Source organism: Falco rusticolus, chromosome 4 (genome assembly GCF_015220075.1).
Source record: "Falco rusticolus isolate bFalRus1 chromosome 4, bFalRus1.pri, whole genome shotgun sequence".
In the NCBI taxonomy this organism is placed as follows: Eukaryota; Metazoa; Chordata; class Aves; order Falconiformes; family Falconidae; genus Falco; species Falco rusticolus.
In genome coordinates this window covers 84727941-84745974 of record NC_051190.1, presented here as the reverse complement: position 1 = coordinate 84745974, position 18034 = coordinate 84727941, and the positions used below count along the sequence as shown (strand labels likewise).

General features: G+C 44.1%; 1 protein-coding gene across 8 annotated transcripts in view; it reads left to right on the top strand.

The window, feature by feature from the left end:
* Nucleotides 1-18034, top strand: part of LOC119145925 (cytochrome c oxidase assembly factor 1 homolog) — a 53801-nt gene that overhangs the window by 16612 nt on the left and 19155 nt on the right. For 3 of the 8 annotated variants that reach the window (XM_037382745.1, XM_037382744.1, XM_037382746.1), the window contains one exon: nt 12868-13070. The exons of 2 other annotated variants lie outside the window; for them this stretch is intronic. The gene's annotated coding sequence lies outside the window, so the exon portion shown is untranslated. Of the gene's footprint in view, nt 1-1876; nt 1989-11331; nt 11442-12867; nt 13071-18034 lie in introns of all 8 variants that reach the window. 3 more of the 8 variants (XM_037382743.1, XM_037382742.1, XM_037382748.1) reach the window with 3 other exon arrangements.

The following is an 18034-nucleotide window of genomic DNA, read 5'->3' as shown; positions in this document are numbered from 1 at the left end:
ATGAAACGGAATGAGTCAAACATACCTTTAAATTGCCATATATATGTCTGGCAAGAGAATCTGCGACCTGCCTGAGATCTGAGAATCTGAAAGTGAAGTGTGAAGTGTGAGCATCGACAATAACGAAACTGCATATGGGTACCCAAATAGTTGTATTTCAAAACTAAGTAGTACAGGTGAGCAGATGTATTTTGGTAAGGATTAAGAGAGACATGGAGGAATTGATTTTCCAGAAGTACTAAACTAGGAAGTGTTGTTTAGTTGTTCACAGCGCACAGTTTTTCTTAAAGTCAACCAAATGCACAGTTTTGAGGATGTAGTCCTAGATGTGCTAAGCTCAGGAATCCGCCTTCGCCAATTTAATTCCCTTACCAGAACATGTCAGTAATGTTTTCTTCTCTTAGCATGTCTGTATATGCATGTGTGTTCATATAGTGCATCCCATTATTACAGTGAACATTAACTGAGGCATCAGGGGTGAAATGGACTGTAAAATTTCTGTGCCATCTGCCTAAACAGCAGACTGGCTTCAAAAATAATACTCAGATGTTTATGAAAGCTAGACTGGTTGATGATGAAGTCTCTGTGTGAGGGAGAAAACTAATTTATCAACTGGCAAACTTTTTTGAACATCAGAAATTTTTGCTATCTGATATGCTGTCTTTCAAAGGCAGGATTCCAGTTTTCTGTTTCATTAGAACAGCACATAGATTGAACAAAACAAAGTTAATGGTATGAGAGAATGTTTTGATATGTTCTCCTAATTCAAGAGAGGATTTCTCACCCTTCCATGGAAGAGAGCTGCTTGTCAGCATGGGCTGAGGCTGCAGTGAGCCCAGTTTCGGTGGCAGCATCTGTGTCACTGGTTTTGCTCTTCCACCAGAATCATGGGACAACAGTAGCACCAGGGGCAGAGTTAGGGGTGGCAAATTTGTAGATGAAAGAATACAAATTTGATTACAGTATTGGTTATGCTGTTAGTCGAGTTCAGCCAATTGCATTTATGTTGAGCAACTCCCAGAGCCTGCTGGAGCCAGTGGGAGTTTTGCCATCAGCTTCCCTGAGGGGTAGGATTTTGCTCATTGCTTAAATTAGCTGTATCTTCATGGGAGCATATGGGAGCAAATGCAAAGGTTTTGAATTGAAGGAGCTGGTAAGCAGCTTTATGCATTTACTCTGTTACACAGGTAAAAGCTGAGACAGCAAAATCCATCTGCTAGACCTTCAACGCATCTCTGTGAAACCCATGTTAGAGTCAGAGCATTCTTTTTTATTTTATTTATGGCCCAGGCTGCCTGAATGAGTGCATCTGGAGCTCAGATGCCTTATGCCCTTATCGTAAATTAGTTAACTTGAAAAACTGCAAATGCTGTTCACATCTTTGGTGTGGAAATGCCAGGCTCTGTAGCTGAGGTGCTTTTGTGTGTGTGTATGTTTTTTACGTGAAAAGGCTGCTGAACTTTATGCATAAACACTGTTCTCTGTCTCTTCCCAACCCCCAACACCCCCCCCCCCTTTTGTTACAGACTGTGGGCTAGCATTGAAAATTCAGGGAAAGCTCCCCAGAGGGATTAAGGACATGGACAGATTTTAAACGGGGCCTTAATGCACGGACACGAAAGGACAAACGTTCTAGTGGGAATACTAATGCAAATGCCTTGCTTTTGGGTCAGAATGCATTAAACAGCTGCTTGCATGCTAAAGATGCTTTTAAAATCAATACGGACCAGAAATTATAAAATTTATAAACAGAGATCTTTCCCAGTGTAGTACCCAATGACAGTAAAAGTACTTCACTGACCCTCTGTTATAAAGCACGCAACACTGCCAAGTACCAGTGTTAGAGACAAGTGCATCTATGAATCCCTTTCTGCAGGGCTCAGAATCCAGATCTGGCTGAAACACACTTCAGACGGGAGTTGTCTGTGTCCTTCCTGGAGAGCTACGGGAACTGAGACTTAACAGCAGTAGGAGTGAGGTGCTTTGACGTGAGTAAACTGCCGTTATCATCAGCTACTTTGATTACACTGTTGTGCAACATAGCCTATTACTATTTTTAATAAACCTACATTAAACGACATCCAGTGAAGACATTACAGTAAGAAGCAGTAACAGTGCATACATTTGGGCCAGCTATACAGCAACTAAACTCAAATGGAGTCTTAACTGTAAAACCCAACAACCTAGATGGGGCAGCATCTGAAACTGGGTTCCGTAATAGCAACATGGTAATATCAAAGCTGTAGTGTGGCTTTAATCGCCACACAGGTTGGTACTTATCATTAAGCTAGATGTGTATTAAAGGAAGGCTTGACACATTTAAAATAAGTGTAATAAAAAAATATTTCAAGTGCCTTATGTTTCTGAAATAAGTATATTGCCCTACCATTGCTGTATGTTTGCCTTATGGTCCTCCAGCCTGACTCCGTGTCGTTGCTGAGCTGGCTCTCTGAAATGGAAACAAGTATCATTTGCAGCACAGAAGCACAGCAGCATTTGTGTAATACTTAGATCATTTAAGTTCCCCTCATGGACCGCATTTGATTACCTGTACACTTTGTATGACCTGTTGCCTCTGTTGCCACCATCTCATGTACTGCAATCCCTAAAAAAGCTGCCATTAAATTGAGGCCCTTTGTTTTAGATGCTGCATGCTTGCAGCTGCTGCAAGCTTTTGACGGCCTCAAACTCAACTTTTCTTAATCTCCTTAGTTCAGGGCAAAAGAATAAGTCATCAGTGAGGAGCCATGCAGCGCTGCACTCTGCAGCTTTTCATTGCTGCCTGCCTTCTGCATTGTCCCCATAGCTCTTCTTTCTGGCTCCTTTTTGCTTTCTACTAATTCAGACATTTCCTTCCAACCTCACAGCTTTTTCTGGTCTGCCGTTTCTAATTGTGGTCTTTAAACCATTCCTTGGAGACATCTTCTCTGCACTAAAAGTTGTTCCCAAGCTTATTTTGCAAGCCGGTTTTGAGGCTGTGTTGAGTATATGCATCCTGTTTGCCACTTGGAAGACAGTGGTCAGGTCCTACTCTGCAGCTATAAGAAATAGGTAGAACTTCAGCTACTGTCTGCAGGAGATATAATTTTGGATTCTTTTAGGATGAAGCGTCCTCTCTAACCTTAGCCTTGCTCTCAGTAATGCCTGTGGTGTAACCATGCTCAACAGTTTGTGGTTTGGATGTTAAAGAGGACAATTCCCTTTGAGAACACAACTGCCATTGACATAAATGGCAAGATTTCATGATGTCTGCATTCACACATGGTCATTAAAGCTAATCGGACAACAAGACCAGCCAAACCCCTTTCCACTGGCTAATCCTCGCTGGAATTATTCTGTGAGCCCCTGAGCCGGTGCCACCAGTGTTAACCAGGGTGCCGTTGCACACCCCTGCTCTGAAATGCAGATGTCTCCGAAGACGAGCGCCACTGTCTTGTTTCTACTTCTCCCATACTCGGCTGTTTCTCAGAGATGCTGGGAGAAGAGGAAACGCTAAAGGGCTGCATTTTTCCGAGCTTGCATTACATGTTTTCCACGGAAGGCGGGATGCACTGGGCAGCCACGCGGGCTGCTGCTGCCGCCACCCTGCTGGGGCTGCCCCCCCTGCGTTGTGTGCCGCACGGGGGTGGATTAAAAAGGGGGAGGGGAAAAAAGCCAACCCCAAAAAACAGGACTGGGTTGTGAAATGAAGACACTTGCCTTAGTGTTTGTTCTCCCACCCCAAGGGGAAGGTGGCTAACGCTTGCGCGTGTGTCCAGAAGGCGGCAGCGGCAGCCCGAGCCTGCCGGCCCCTCGCCCTGCCCGGCCCCAGCGCGGCTCCGGGCTCGCGGGTGGCCGGTGGGGCGGTGGTGGGGGTGGGCAGCCATCACAGGTGTGACTGCGATCTTGCGACTCGAATAAGCAATTGAGCCTCGGGAGGAGCAGCATCATCTTTACCTCCTCATTGCAGAGTTAGTTTTGCTGTAAGAGCCCGTCTGACGGCACCGTTCAGGATGTTTTTTTATTTAAAGGATGTCTTGCAGCAGCTGCTAGTGCTGTGGGAGCACGCCTGCTCCGCTAGTAGATGTGCGTGTATTGGTGCAAGAGTTATATCGCACGTGTGGGCAAGCACTTCTCGCAATTCTAAATACTAAAAGAAGAGACGGTGCTTTATCCCCTCTGTTTTAGGGGAATCTCTGTGGCTGTGGAAGGCAGACCTGGAGCAGGGTTTTGGTACTGTGATCCCAGGCTTTCATCCAAAGTGTGGGGTGAGGAGACACCTTGGTGCTGGAGAGCCCTCAGCTCAGCACCCCTGGGCAGTGACAGTTTTGCTGCAGTGGAGAGCAGATAAAATTTTCAAGCAGGCTTGAGGAGCCAGACAAGTTAGGCTTTTCTGCAAGAGCGATTCTGGCTGTTATTTCCTTTCTTGAGACTGAAGATAGCTTTCTCAATTTAGGCAATGGTTTTCCAACCTCAGAAATCCCATTTTCCCTTACTAGCACGGCTGCTTTTGGTCACAAAAAGAAAAAAAATCTTTTTTCCCCTCATTTTTTCAGCCCATCTCACCTCAGCAGGAGCCAAAACCAGGCTCCTTGTGCCTGCTATGCAGAGCCAGCTGCTGCGGTGGGAAGGGGAAGGTAGGCACCAGGCCAACTGCTGGCTGTGGTGCCGCTGCCAGTCCTCATCCTCCAGCCGCTGCCCTCCGCTCCTTCTCTGACAGCCATTCAGCCGCAAACACTAGCTAGCAGAAGGAGATACTCTAGGGAAAGCAGTGGGCTGCCTGCTGATCGTGTTTATCACTTCTGCAAAAAACCCCAACAAAACAACATCCAAAATAACCCCCAAACCTCCTAAAGCTCTCTTCTGTGCTGGTTCTTAGGCATTATTTGCATCTAGTGGCATGAAATTGAAAAGCAGGCTGGAATAAACTCCTCTGGTATCTGGGCACAGTATGTTCACTGTGTGGCTTTAGTTTAACAGTGTCCTGAAAGGACCCTTGTTCTTTATAGCTATACCCTGAGCAGCTAAAAGTAACTGGTTTTAAAATACAGATAATTAAGTCCATTTAAATTTTAAAAAGGTTTTACCTCTAAGGAGGAAACATGTAGGTTGAAAATAAGGAGTAGAGGAGAAATTACTCCAAGTTGTGCAGTTGACTTTGCTGTTTGACAAGTTGCTGGAACAGCCTGCTTTTTCCCAGGTGCTTGCCTGCTGTTGATGACTCTTGGCATTATGCATATGCAGGAAGGCAGAACATGCAAGAGGGCTGCATACAGAGAGAAAATTTTTTACCTTACAGCAAGCCTCAGATGTTGCTATTTCCCTCTTACTCCTGCCTGTGACCTTTGTTTCTTATATAGTCCCCTTGCTAGACAATGTTAGGGGCTGGGCCTCTTGATTTTTGATTTATTTTTTTTTTACCACTTCTGATTCTTTATCACCTGCTCCGTGTAAGGCAAACTGCAGGGCTGCTTCCCTTCTGTAGCAGCTGTGCTGGAGAACTGCTGATGAGGAACGAAATAGGAGCTACTGAGCAATCATTTGGAGACTGGCTATTAAAAAAAAAAAAAAAGCCAGCTAATTAGAGCTTAGAGGAAGAGGCAACACTTTGTGCAAAAACACCAGAAGGTAGGCCCTCCAAATCCCATACACTCCCTGTAAATAGCTATAATTAGCCCCACAGTATTCAATTTATTAATTAAAATTTAATTAATATTTTCTGTCCTTGACAATCATCTCAGAGGCGGTCAGGAAAACACAGTGGCAGCTGGGTTTCCATAGTGCAACATTGACATTCAAGAGGGCAGAGGCATAGGAGACTCATCTCAGTCTCCTGGTCATACCTGTAATAAAACAGACCTGAAACTGATCAGTGGATCACTGGCAAAGGAGAGGAGGACGGGAGACAGTGCAAGCCCCAGTGTTCTCATGCAGACTTCCAGGCATCACCCTACAAATGCAGCACTCACCTGGCTTACTTGGAAGTGTGAGAGAGAGTGTGAAATGGTGAGAAAATCAATGACGTTTTTACTTATTTGACCACACCTGCTGAGGGCTGCTGTATAGCACTGTGTTTCACTTGAGTTTGATATTCTGCTTGGTGCTTTGTCTGAGTAGAGTGAGCTCAGCAGAGGTACCTTTCCTGAACTTCATGGGCCCCACCAAAGTAGAAGAGCTATTGCTTAAAAGTAGTAGCTTGGCATACTCCTGTTTTGCTCCAGGAATGGGTTTCTTGGTCATTCATCCTACCCGTGGTCACTATGTCAGACACCTGTCAGTGTCTGAGCTCTCTCTTCTGGAACAAATCCATTGATAATCCCCAAGGGGAAACCTGAGTCATCAACTGCATAGTTCACTCCAGAGCTTGCTCCAACAGACAGATGTGGAAGACACCAAACGTATTTACTTCAACAAGGACAGTTCTTCAGTGTTAGTCCAGGTTAGGCAATAGCATAATTTGTGCCCTCACCCATTGCTTTCCTAGAGCACGCAACAATTTTTTCTGGCACTGTAATGTTTTTGATGCAGCACCGCTCTGCTGGCCTGCAGCATACACCTCTTAGTTTTCTTCATGCTTGGAACCAAAAAAAAACCCAAACCACCAAGCCCATGCGCAGAAAATAATGACTGTTAGCTACAGCATCATGAGATGTGAGCTGAGCAGTATGTGGCATGGCCGCAGCCAGCCTGCTCAGCGGGGAGCAAACTCTCAACAGTGTGGTCATAAGCCATCCTGCAAAAACTGGCCTGTGGGTGAGGGTCTGCCGTACAGTCCTGGTGAGAATGGCTGTGAGGTAAAGGAGGTCGTTTATTCCCCGTTTAACAGAAGGGTGCAGACTGAGCCAGCAAGAGAACATTCTTGGAGCATGTTGAAACCAGAACTCGCAGGTCACGGGGAAAAAGCTTTCAGTACAGAACTGTTAGAAGCAAGTGGGGACAGGAGGTGGAACACAAGCACTGTCATCACTACCATCCTCTTCTCTCTGCTACTCTGGGTGAAACATGATGGGTTAGGCAGGTTTTTGATACACCTAGTGGATCAGGCCCTTCTGGTAGTGAAGTGACATGCCATTTCTCAATCCTGGAGAGGCAGGCACCACGCTGTTCAGTGCTGTGAGGTCAAAGTGCTGCTGAGCACACCCAGAAGCCCAGCTGGAGGTTCCTGGTGAACACAGCACCGGAAAAGATGAGTGTCACAGTTTGGCGTCTCTTTGGCCTCTGGGCTTTGGTGCGTAACTGCAACTTTAGGACCATCACGGACCCTGCTGTTACAGTCTCTCTTATTGGTCACGCAAGAAACCAGCCTCAGGCCCACCAGACCCTGAGTTACACCTCCCATCAGTTGTGTGCTCCCAGGCATGGCCAACACTGAGGGGTGATGGGGGGCTAGAATGAACAAGCTTTCCACCCTCATGGGAAAAGAAGTGCCCCTGGTGCCCTGCCAAGGTGCTTACACAGGGCTGTCCCCAGACTGCCAGCAGCAAGGCCAGAAGGGTGGAGATGAAGATGCCATTGCTATTGCGATGGTTCCATTGGCTTCGGGCTGGGACACCTGATGCGGCAACGTTGAGTCACAGCAGCATTTAATCTTGTGTTGCCACATGTGATGAAACAGGCCCGATCCATTGTTATATTGTTGGTAATTCCAGGTAGATTTCAGTAGAACTGAAGGAGGTGGAGATAGATGCTGAAAATCACTGCAACCTTCATCCCGACATGAAACTCCAGCTAAGCACAGTAACTGTCTAACAACTATTGCAACTATTGCCTGACTTTGCATGCATCACTTAGACTTTTCTTACTTCCTTTCTTTCAACTGAATTTTTAGAAAGGTACTTCCTGCACCTCTCCAAACTTCACCAGCTTCTCTGACTTTTACAAAGATCAGGGGAAAAACCCCAAACCCCAGGCAACTCTCTGCTAGGTTTTGAATTCGACATTCAGTACATCCCAACGATTTTTGCTTTACTGTTAGTCATTTGTACTAACCTGCAATTAAAAGGCTCAGCATTTGTTCTCATCTCTTTCTGAAATTACATTTTCCACTTCCTAGGCCCTGGCCCCAGGCAGTGGATTTTTGAAGCAATCATGCCTTGGTAATTAATGTTTAAAGATGGATGTTGCAACTTTTAACACAGTGTGTTGCTGAGTAAACATCCAGCAATGCCTGGTACCAAAAAAGAATACAAAAACCACAAGGCTTTTACTGGAAGCTACAGGTTTTGTGGACTTTATCCTTCGAGCTCCCAGCCGCAGTACGTTTGATTACCCCTTCCTCCATGCTTGTGGGTGGGGGATACTGCTATACTTAAAATGAGCAGAAGAAAATAAATACCACATCTGATCTGTCAGTTCTTTGTGCCACTGACTCATCACCCCAGAAAGCTTGCTGGGAACGATTAGCTCATACAGTGAGGGAGGAGATAAATCTCTGACAAATGATCTGTAGTTGTTACATGACTAGTGTCATTTTGGATTTTTGCAAAAGGACGGGAAGACAAGGGATGGAGTGGGAGGAGAGGAAGGGGTAAAAATGGAAGATGAGGGAGCAAAGTATAGTCAGAAACGCCGTTTCTGTTTAATCTCCCTGTTAGTCCTGACTCTGCCTTTTCTCTGTAGAAGCCACAGCTTCTAGTCTGTTACTCACCCAGTTGGTTTTACCTGTGAGCGCAGCCCATCCTGTGTGGGGCTTCTGTGTGCGACTCCAGCTTCTCCTCAGTAGCGTTACCCGAATCTCTCATTGCAGCATTTTTTGGTGCTTTAGAAATTAAGTTGCTATCGTCCCTTTCTAACAGAAATCCCTAGCAACTGAAAAGGCGAGTGGGAAAATCAGCAACCTCGGCATTTCAGGAAGGGGAAAGGGTAGTCTGGATTGAGACTGCCTCCTGACTTTGACATCTGGCTTGGGCATTGCAGTCCTGATTCAGACCTTTTGGAAGACACACCTCACGCCTACCATTTCCCCATCGGTTGGCATGAGGCAGCCGCCGCTTCACCTGAGACTCCTAAGACAGGAAAGGTGGGGAAGTATTCATATGGTCTTGTGCATGGCTTCTGTCAAAAGGGGCAGGGGGGGTCACTTTGTACCATAGAAGGGGTCTGGCCATGCCAGGGACCCTGTACTGCATCCACTACTTCTGCATGTCCCCTTCCGATCTGATCCCTTAGTGCTGTTTCTCATACACTGAGGCCTTTCCTGATCTGGTCTGTCGGAGGCCAGTGTCAAAATCCTAAACAGATCAACTGGAACAAGAACAGAATACGACTTGGGGCTAGTTTCCCCCACTCCCTCCCCTCTTTCTTTTCTACCTTCCAGAAAAGAAAAGGAAAATTCTCAACCCAACACACAACCGGCAGGTTTTTGAACCAAGTTTGGAGCAGGTGCTTTGGGCTTTGTTACTCTTTGTTGTTCTTTCTGCTCAGAAGAAACCAAAGCCCAAAATGCTCCTGGAAGAGCTCCATGTATCTGATTCTGCAATCAAGTGTGAAAAATGAACCTCTCAAATAATCTTGCCTTTCTGGAAGTGAAGTTCAGGCTCTAACAAAGATTAGTAGGAGCAACATTCATTACTAGTCATACTCATTTGGGCAACAGGCAAGTTTCTGCCTGTGCTCACTGCTAGTATTCATTATGAATGTGCATTAGTGACTTCCTAAGCAGTCATCCCAGTTGAACAGTAAATGAAGTATCACCTTCTACTTTAAGAATTTCCTGTTCTTTTAGTATTATTTATATACCATCAAGAGCGTGCTGATACATTAACTGGGTACCCAGTGCTTGGCTATTTCATTATCCATTGCTTTAGTTATCTGCCCAGATCTGCTGATCCTAAAAGATTTAAGCTAATTTTTAGAGGATTTTGCTGTTGAAACACAGTGGTTTTGAACTCTTCCCCCCCCTCCTTTCATTTTTTGGCTGTTTAAAAATTTTTCCAGTAAAGATGTGGACTTATTTCTACTAAATTTAAGCCTGCTCAAAATAGCTTGCTCGTGTTTTTTTCTGTTGCTTTTTCACAGATCCCTTAAAAAACAGAGGTCCAGAGAGCACTACTGCAGGGTACAGGGTGCTTCAGTTACACTTCATGTTAAGTGCTTCAGTTACACTTCATGTCATGTGTCATGAACATGACACAGATCGTTCAGCATTTTGCTAAATTAAAGCATTACCAAGTCCCATGGAATGGAAAATGCTTCGGGAGTAAAAGCGGTGTGTTTTTCAAGAAATGCTTAATCCTAAACAGATCATTCAAATGGAGTGTAATAAAGACTGCTACAGCTAATGAAAAGATTTTGTTCAACCTCAGTGGGCTTTCAAACAGGCGGAGATAATATGCTTGCTTTTGCTAGCAGCATTCATTTAGCTGTGTTTCCTTTCCTAGACTGGGAATCAGATTTCCTTTTCCATTGTTTATATAGAAGGACTCAAACTACTCAAGAAGATCATGTGGGAGCCACTGTGTTTAGAAGAAGGAGCTGCATTTGAATAGAAGATGCCTCCCAACCTCATGTTCAGCCATTTAGCTTTAGTCAAAATAGGCATCCTTACCATGCCTTTGAGCTGATGCCCTAGAAGAGACCACGTCAGTCTACTGCACACACTGCCTTGCTGCAATGAGGGACTTTAAAAGAGCCCACATAAACAAACGGCAAGCAGCTGTCTCACATGCCAGCTCACACACGTGTGCGCATGAGTTTACACCAGTATATTAAGCCATCCAAGTTTATACACCTAAGGTTGGAAATGTTTATCTTTTTTTTTTCCCTAGGCTCCATTCCCAGCTTATTCCAAACCCTACCCCAGAGTTAACATACTTAGTTCTTACATTGCCTGCATTGAAGTCTGTGGCCCTGAACTGGGCAGGCTCCCAGCCCCTTCAGTTGCCTCTGGACCAGACTTTGATTGGTACATTTTATCTAGAGGACATTTTGAAAGACTTATGACTGTTGACTTCCAAGTCAACTATTTCATAAGTACCAGGACTTGTAAAGAAGCAAGCAGAGGCACAGAGCAATTTGATCAGGGGCACGGTCACCTAACTATCAGGGATGAGGGTAAAATTCAGAGATCTGGCTTTCTACTTGCACCAGAGCATAATTTGCTGTCTTTGGTTTGTCTTTTGCTCTTTCTCCTCCTTACTTCTTCACTGTTAGAATTAAGATGAACAAGGTAATTTATGGTCCAAATTCCTTTTCTTGTTCTGAAACCAGCAATGAATGCTGTAGTTTTTTCTGAAGGAAAACCTTTCTCTAAAGGTGCCACACGCTGTATTTTTCTCTCTAGGAGTATGGGATAGGGAGAAAAAGGTGCCATTAGTGACCCTTTTGCTATGTAACCTTTCCTTAAAACGCCAGCAACTGAGCTTCCACAGAGAGAACAACAAATACTGAAAGAGGAATGCGAAGGACACTGTGAAAGAAGAAAGCGAGAAAAAGGATCTGCTCAGACAAGTTTCTCAGGAAAGGTGATGTAATATGTACTGTAGAAAATCCTAGCGGTTGACATAACTTACTCTCATTCTAAGTGGCTGTGGCTGCCAGCAGGCTGGGAGAAACAAAACATACAGCTGGGAATACAGCTGAGCAGACTGTTTTGTCCAAAAGAAATATAGTAGGTGTAAAACTTGTTTTCAAAAGATGTCATTGAAGTTTAATTGAAAAGTGTCCTATTAATTAAGGCTGAGAGACCAATGGATGAAAGTCTCATTTCTGTTGGGGCTGTTGGTGGTGATACTGTAACATTAACTCCTGCGTGCTGTGAGTACACAGGAGGCTGCTGTGGGGATGCTGTGGCATGCAGTTTGGTTAGAAGCCCGTAGTCCCGTTCCTAGTGTTTAGCAAATGTTTAACAAGCTTTTAACAGCTGTCTTGAAAATTGCCTGGTTTTGTATTGACTGACTTGCACTTATTTCAGCCTGGTTTCCTATGGAAATGACTGTTCTTAATATGTATGGTGTGTGTGTGTGTGTGCATCTGTGTATATACTGTTTGGGAGCCTCCCTGTCTGTTATAACAGACCTAAAAGAGAGACACAGGGTCTTTGAGATACTAAAGATACTAGAATTTTGGAGAAGCAAGTGGCTGGATACTGAAGAGGGTCTGGGTCTTCTTTGCAGGGGAGAGGCTGCAGGTAACAGGGTTCTCAGTTGGCCATGGAGAATCCAAGAGGACCAAATCTGGATGATCCTAGGTTTTCTTATGCCACTTCTCACAGAGCTTACTAGTTTAAAGATCTTGGCTGCAGCCTGAAATGCTTCATCTTTCAAAACACTAGCTCATCTACTGTGTTCCTCCTGGTACGTGTGCAGAGCAAAATGCTGCATGTGCAGAGAAGGGTAAACACAAAGAGCCCTTAAAAGAGTGATGTATGTTTTCAGGTGGGCTAGTTCTTAGAAACTGGATAAACTGGTAAACAAAAAGTCCCAGCACATGAACTATAGTGGATTTATGTATCATTACCTACAGAGAAAGAGCTGTACAGGAGGACTGTCTAATTGTGAAAATTGTATTTAGTTCTAGGACTGAAATTCATGGTCTGTTACCTGCTTTTTAGAAATACTGCTAGCACTGTTCAGACAGCCAGCAGGCATGGTTTCATGCAAAAGAATGTGTGGTTATTTTCGTAAGTTTTTTGTGAATACGGCTGGACAAAGCTGCAGGGGATCCCTAATGTTTTTGATGGGACTACTGGCATGTCAAAATATCTTGTGCTAACTTCTCGCTTTACTGTAAATTGGTTATAAGGTAAACACAGGCAGTAGGACTGACGGTACTAGGTGTTGTCTTGGAGTGGGAGGTAGAGGGATCCTGCTGAATCCTTAGGAATGTCTGAATATTCTTCCTCTGCCTCTGCAACATGCCCACTCCCTTGCTTTTTCTCTTTTGCTCAAGGTGCAGTCTGGATAAGAACTGTCAGGAGAGCTTTTCAGCTGGATTGAGGCTACCAAGTGATAGCGATCTTGAACCCCCATTTTAGAGGACTGGCACCGAAAAGCCTGTTGCTATGCCAAGTGCTTTATAGGACAAGTAACACTCCCTGCTTCCTCAGCTGCCTAAAAATCCAGCCATAGATACTGAGCTTCAGTCTCAATACGGTAAGTCAGGCTTCAGAAGCCTTCATTCATTGTACGATTTGGTTTAAAATAGTTATAGTTATCAGCCTATCTTACAACTGTTTTAAACAAAGCCAGGGAAAAAAGCACTAGAGCACAATGCTGTGTAGTTGACACTTATATTGCCAGATCTCTTCTTGTTGTAGTAAAACTACAATAAAGGGGCTCTCGCTACTACACCCTAGCACTGGGTTGATGTTCATTTGCATTTCAAGAACTCCCTCAGTTACAGCAGTGCTGAGGCCAGAAAACTGCAGTGGATCACTGGACTGCTAAAACCAGTCTTGTTTCTTACCCATGACGAAAGCTCAAGATTTCTTTGTTCGACTGCAATCTGGAACTGGAAAGTGCAGAAGATACCTTCTAAGCTGGCCAGTTACTTAAGGGAATGAAGTGCTGGTCTACTTTTTTTGCTAGGATAGAAAAACAAGGTTCAGAAAGCCATGTCACTAATCAGTGACAACTCCCTATCCTAAAGATACAGTATCCCTAAATGTTACTGTATCCCTAAAGATACAGAAACATTTCAAAAAGCTCATCTTTGGTTTTCCTTGCAATTTGCTGGGTGCTGCTTAAGAGAACGTTTCCTCCAACTAAAACCTTGGTGACTAGAGAAATGGGGGAGGGCAGGCAATGCAACTGGCTGCTCTCGTTTTGCGTAGAGATGAAAAGTAGCTCGTTGTTCCTGTTGGCCTTTAGGCCAGCATTTGGTAAAACTTTGTTCTTTGCTGTTGCCACTAAGTCCTTCCCGGTGTCACACTCATACAATGCAGCCCTTTCCCATTCCTGCATAATGGCCATGCATACTCTTTGTCTTTATAAAAGTCCATTTGTGGCTTGAAAAGCTCATATCAGAAACAAATTTAAATCTCTCATGGTTTCTTATGTTTATTCTTTTGGTGTCTGAGCAGAGTTGCTATAAGCCTGAGAATGGTTGCTGCTCCCGTTTCAATTTCTTCACCTCCCCACTCCTAAACCAGGTGACATTTTAAGCTTCAAATTGTATAGCAGGGAGCATGTTAAACATCAGGTCTGCAGGAAATGGGGAACAACATGATGGGGCTGCAGCATTAAGAGCTACAAACAGCCCAACTCTCCGTATTAAAGAACAACCACTTTTGGTTTAAAGTGTGAACAGTCCTTCAAAAAGCTACATGAAATCAGTTTTCTGGGTGATGGAATGTACGCCTGCCTAGTTTACTTCCTATTAGGTTATTAACACTTACTGCCTCTGTAACTGCTGGTTATTGAAGGAAGGACTTAACTTTCTACCAGAACCCTGGGACTAATTAAAACATTGCCATTAACTTTTAATGAGAAAGTTGTTACTTTCACCAGTAAACTGGCTTGGGCTCTTCATCCCATAAAGCACAAATGGCACATACTGAATCACAGTTAACAAATGGATTTTGGGGAAAATGCAGTCAGAGTGCAGCTTGTTGCGTTAGTTAAAAATGCTTGGTTGCTTTCTTCTTCCTTTCCCCACCAGTACTGGATACTATATGTGCTAACTAGTATTCGTCTCTCAGCAAGGCATCCAGACCTTGTAGGGCCAGTTCTTTTTTCCAGGAAGACCTTTGCATCATAAAACGGCTCAGACAGAATATGCCCAGGGGAAAATCCCATACTTATAGGAACTTCCAAGCCAGGGTATAGCACTAGTTGCTTGCCTAGCTGCTTGTCTTGGGTGGAGGAGAATGGCCTGTTAGAAAGGAATGGCCAATACAAATGGAGAACAAATAAGACACTTGAGGGTGTGTCTAATGGATCTGAATACTGAGGGCAGGAAAGGAGGACGTTTTGCTCCTCTTCTGTGCCAGCCTTGGGCAGAGGAGCAGGTGGGGTAAATTTTAGCTTTTTATATCTATCAGCCAATTCTGCTCTCTTATTGTTTGTACATACACACACTAAACTAGCCAATTCTGTCTTCTCTGGTACCAAGTTATACCTCATTTAAAGTGATTGGATTTACACCAAAGGAGTGTTACATGAGGAGTGTAACCTATGGGAACTATGCGTCCTCAGTACTAATGTTATAAAGGTTAAAAAATAATACAAGCCATTTCACAATGTATTTATAGAGAGAATGGTAAGAGCAATGAATAGTGCATTTTATTCCAGATGTTTAACAAAGATTAAATACATATCTGAACACTGTTGTTTTGAGGTACTTCCCTAATCTGGCTTTGCTCTTGCTTATAGCGGTGTAAATAAAGAATTAGTCTACTGAAGTCAGCAAAGTCATTAGCCTGTATTAAACACTGAAGACAGTGAGTCTTGCTTTTCCATTGCAAACCCCATTCAATTCAGTATGAATACAGCAGTAACGTTTAAGTGCAATGCAAGAACACAGCCAACTGCTAAATCTGTGCCCTAAATTCAGTACAGAGTTCTTGAGCTGAATTTTCATCTGAGTACTCTTGAATGCTGCAGCACTAAATCTCCTTTTCCTGCAGTGTAATCTAGTTTCTTTCCCCCAGAAAGAATTATATTTTCCTTTTTGTAAACAGAGGCCACATGAAACACATGGTTGTCTTCTGAGCAAAAACCTCAAAAGACCGTAGCTTATATATATTAAAAAACCAACAACCCACAAACTTCTGTTTGGAAGCTAAATGCAGTTTTTGAGTCTATCAGCATTTTTTTTATTCCATACAAGTTTTTTGCGTAGTGGAAAATATACACCCTTAGGAGGGTAACAACTATGATAAGTCATTAAAAAACAAATTATCTAGGAAAGTAATTTTTTCCATAATGAAAGTGGCTTGGCATATATTAGTGAAATGAATTAGTCACACAGCACACCTTTCACAACCTCAGAAGAATTAGATTACGGCCTGTACGTTCCCATGTGTAACAGGAGCTGCTCTCCTCTTTGTACATGCACCACTGTCACTCCACAGTTTCTGATTATGTTTTATTCATATGTAAACATAAATCTCTCACAAATCAGTCCGAAGCCTAAAACTAACCAGACCAGTTCGTATTTTTGGCATAAGCTATTCTATTTGCTCATTTTTCCAGATTAAAACATTTTAGTTGTTGTGATACAGAAAGATTCCAGGTTCAGTGGCAAGACGTGACAGCATGACATTTAGGAGATGTATGCATGGGAAAGGGAGGAAAAGGAAGAAGGAAAGAAAGGCACATTTGCTTTTGACCCACTCAGTAGAAGGAAGTCAAGTGAGCAATAGCTACCCAGTTCATCCTTTGATTTAGCACTCTGCTTTCTGGTACTGTTCAGAGTAGAGAAGGCTCGAGAGGGAGTAAATACCTGAAAGGAGTGTGAAGAAAAGGGAGCCAGGCTCTTTCCAGCGGTGCCCAGTGATGGGATCAGAGGCAATGGGCACAAACTGAAACAGGAGGTACAGTCTGAACATCAGGAAACACTTGTTCACTGTGAGGGTGACTAAGTGCTGTCACAAGTTGCCCAGGGAGGCTGTGGAGTCTTCATCCTTGGAGTTACTCAAAAACCATCTGGACATTGTCTTGGGAAACTGGCTTAAGGCGAACCCATTTGATCAGGGGGACTGGACAAAGTCACCTCCAGAGGTCCCTTCTGACCTTAGCCCTTCTGTAATGCTGCTTTGGTCTCTTGTCAGTGAGAAAGCAAGGCACCTCATTTTCTTGGTGGCTCCCTTCAATCAAGGAACAGCTAATTTTGAAATGCAAAGGGTGCTCCAGCAACCAGGAGCTCTGGAAGGGACCCCAAAAAGCATGTAGAGTTTGCAGGGGGAAGGAATGAAATGCTTGTGGGATCAGGATGGGCGACCTTACATCTGGCCATTAAGTAAAACAAAGCAGGAGTGCAAGAATTACTTATTACTTCCACGACAATCCCTCCAAGTAACATTCCTATCCTTTTGGTTTCAGGGAGGGAGAGCTGTGACATAACTAATAAATATACTTAAGTATCACCTGATGACTACAGCTTTGTGCCAGTGGCATTGGGAGCCCGGGCAGGATACTGAGAACTGTGGTGAAAGGACTTGTCATATGCAAAAGCAAAGCAGAGAAATCTGGATGCCTGAATTTTATGACGTGTAACTTCAGTGCAGAATGCTGAGGCCTTGATAGTTTCTGGGATTACAATACTTTTTTTTCAGACTGATTTACCATGTCATTCACCTGCAAAGGATGAAGATGGGCACATCAAGGGGTGGTTAGGTCCAGGAGCTTTCCAGTGCCAGTTGCTGGTGCTGCAAGCTGCAACACTTAGCTCTGGTCATATAGACAAGACAACCAGGCTTTGGGGCTGCACTGTGATCACATGGGGGGAAATACAGAAAACAGAGTCACACACCTCCTCCATCTGTGGTGACTAGCTCGTCTTCTTGAATGCCAGCTCTCCTACCTGCTGAGAAATAGCTGAGCTGGACTTGAGAGGTCGGCAGCGGAAAAAGGTAGAAGGCAAGTTCAGTGCCGGGTTCAACCCTGCCTTTTCTCAGGATATTGCCTTCCTGCAACAGCTTCCCATCACCACAGCGAGACAAGGTGCCAATTTCTTTTTTCCTCTGAGCATTTAGCAAAAGGGCAGGGTGGAGGGGCTGAAACTTTCACAGACATGAACTCTGTAACGCTAAGGTGCAGCACTCCCAAACCATATTAGGGCAACCTAACGTGCATTAGGGCAACACTGACAAGCAAGATACGAAAGTGCAGTTGCAGCTTTAAGGTAGAAGTAGCAAGTTTCTGTCTGTCGTGCTGGAAATACAGTATCTTGCCAAGTAACAAAGAAGGCATGTTTTCATGCACTGCAGTGGACAACCCTGTTACCAAATAATAATGCCTTCATCTTTTGATGGTGCCGTTAGAAGTGGAGAAGGAGCTCTTTTCACATCTCGCTCTATTCTGCCTCCACTTCTAATAAATACGAGTGCCTGAAGCTGAAAAGCTCTACACTAAAGCGCCTGGGTTTCTCTAATAGAGACCTCAGAGAAGGGCTG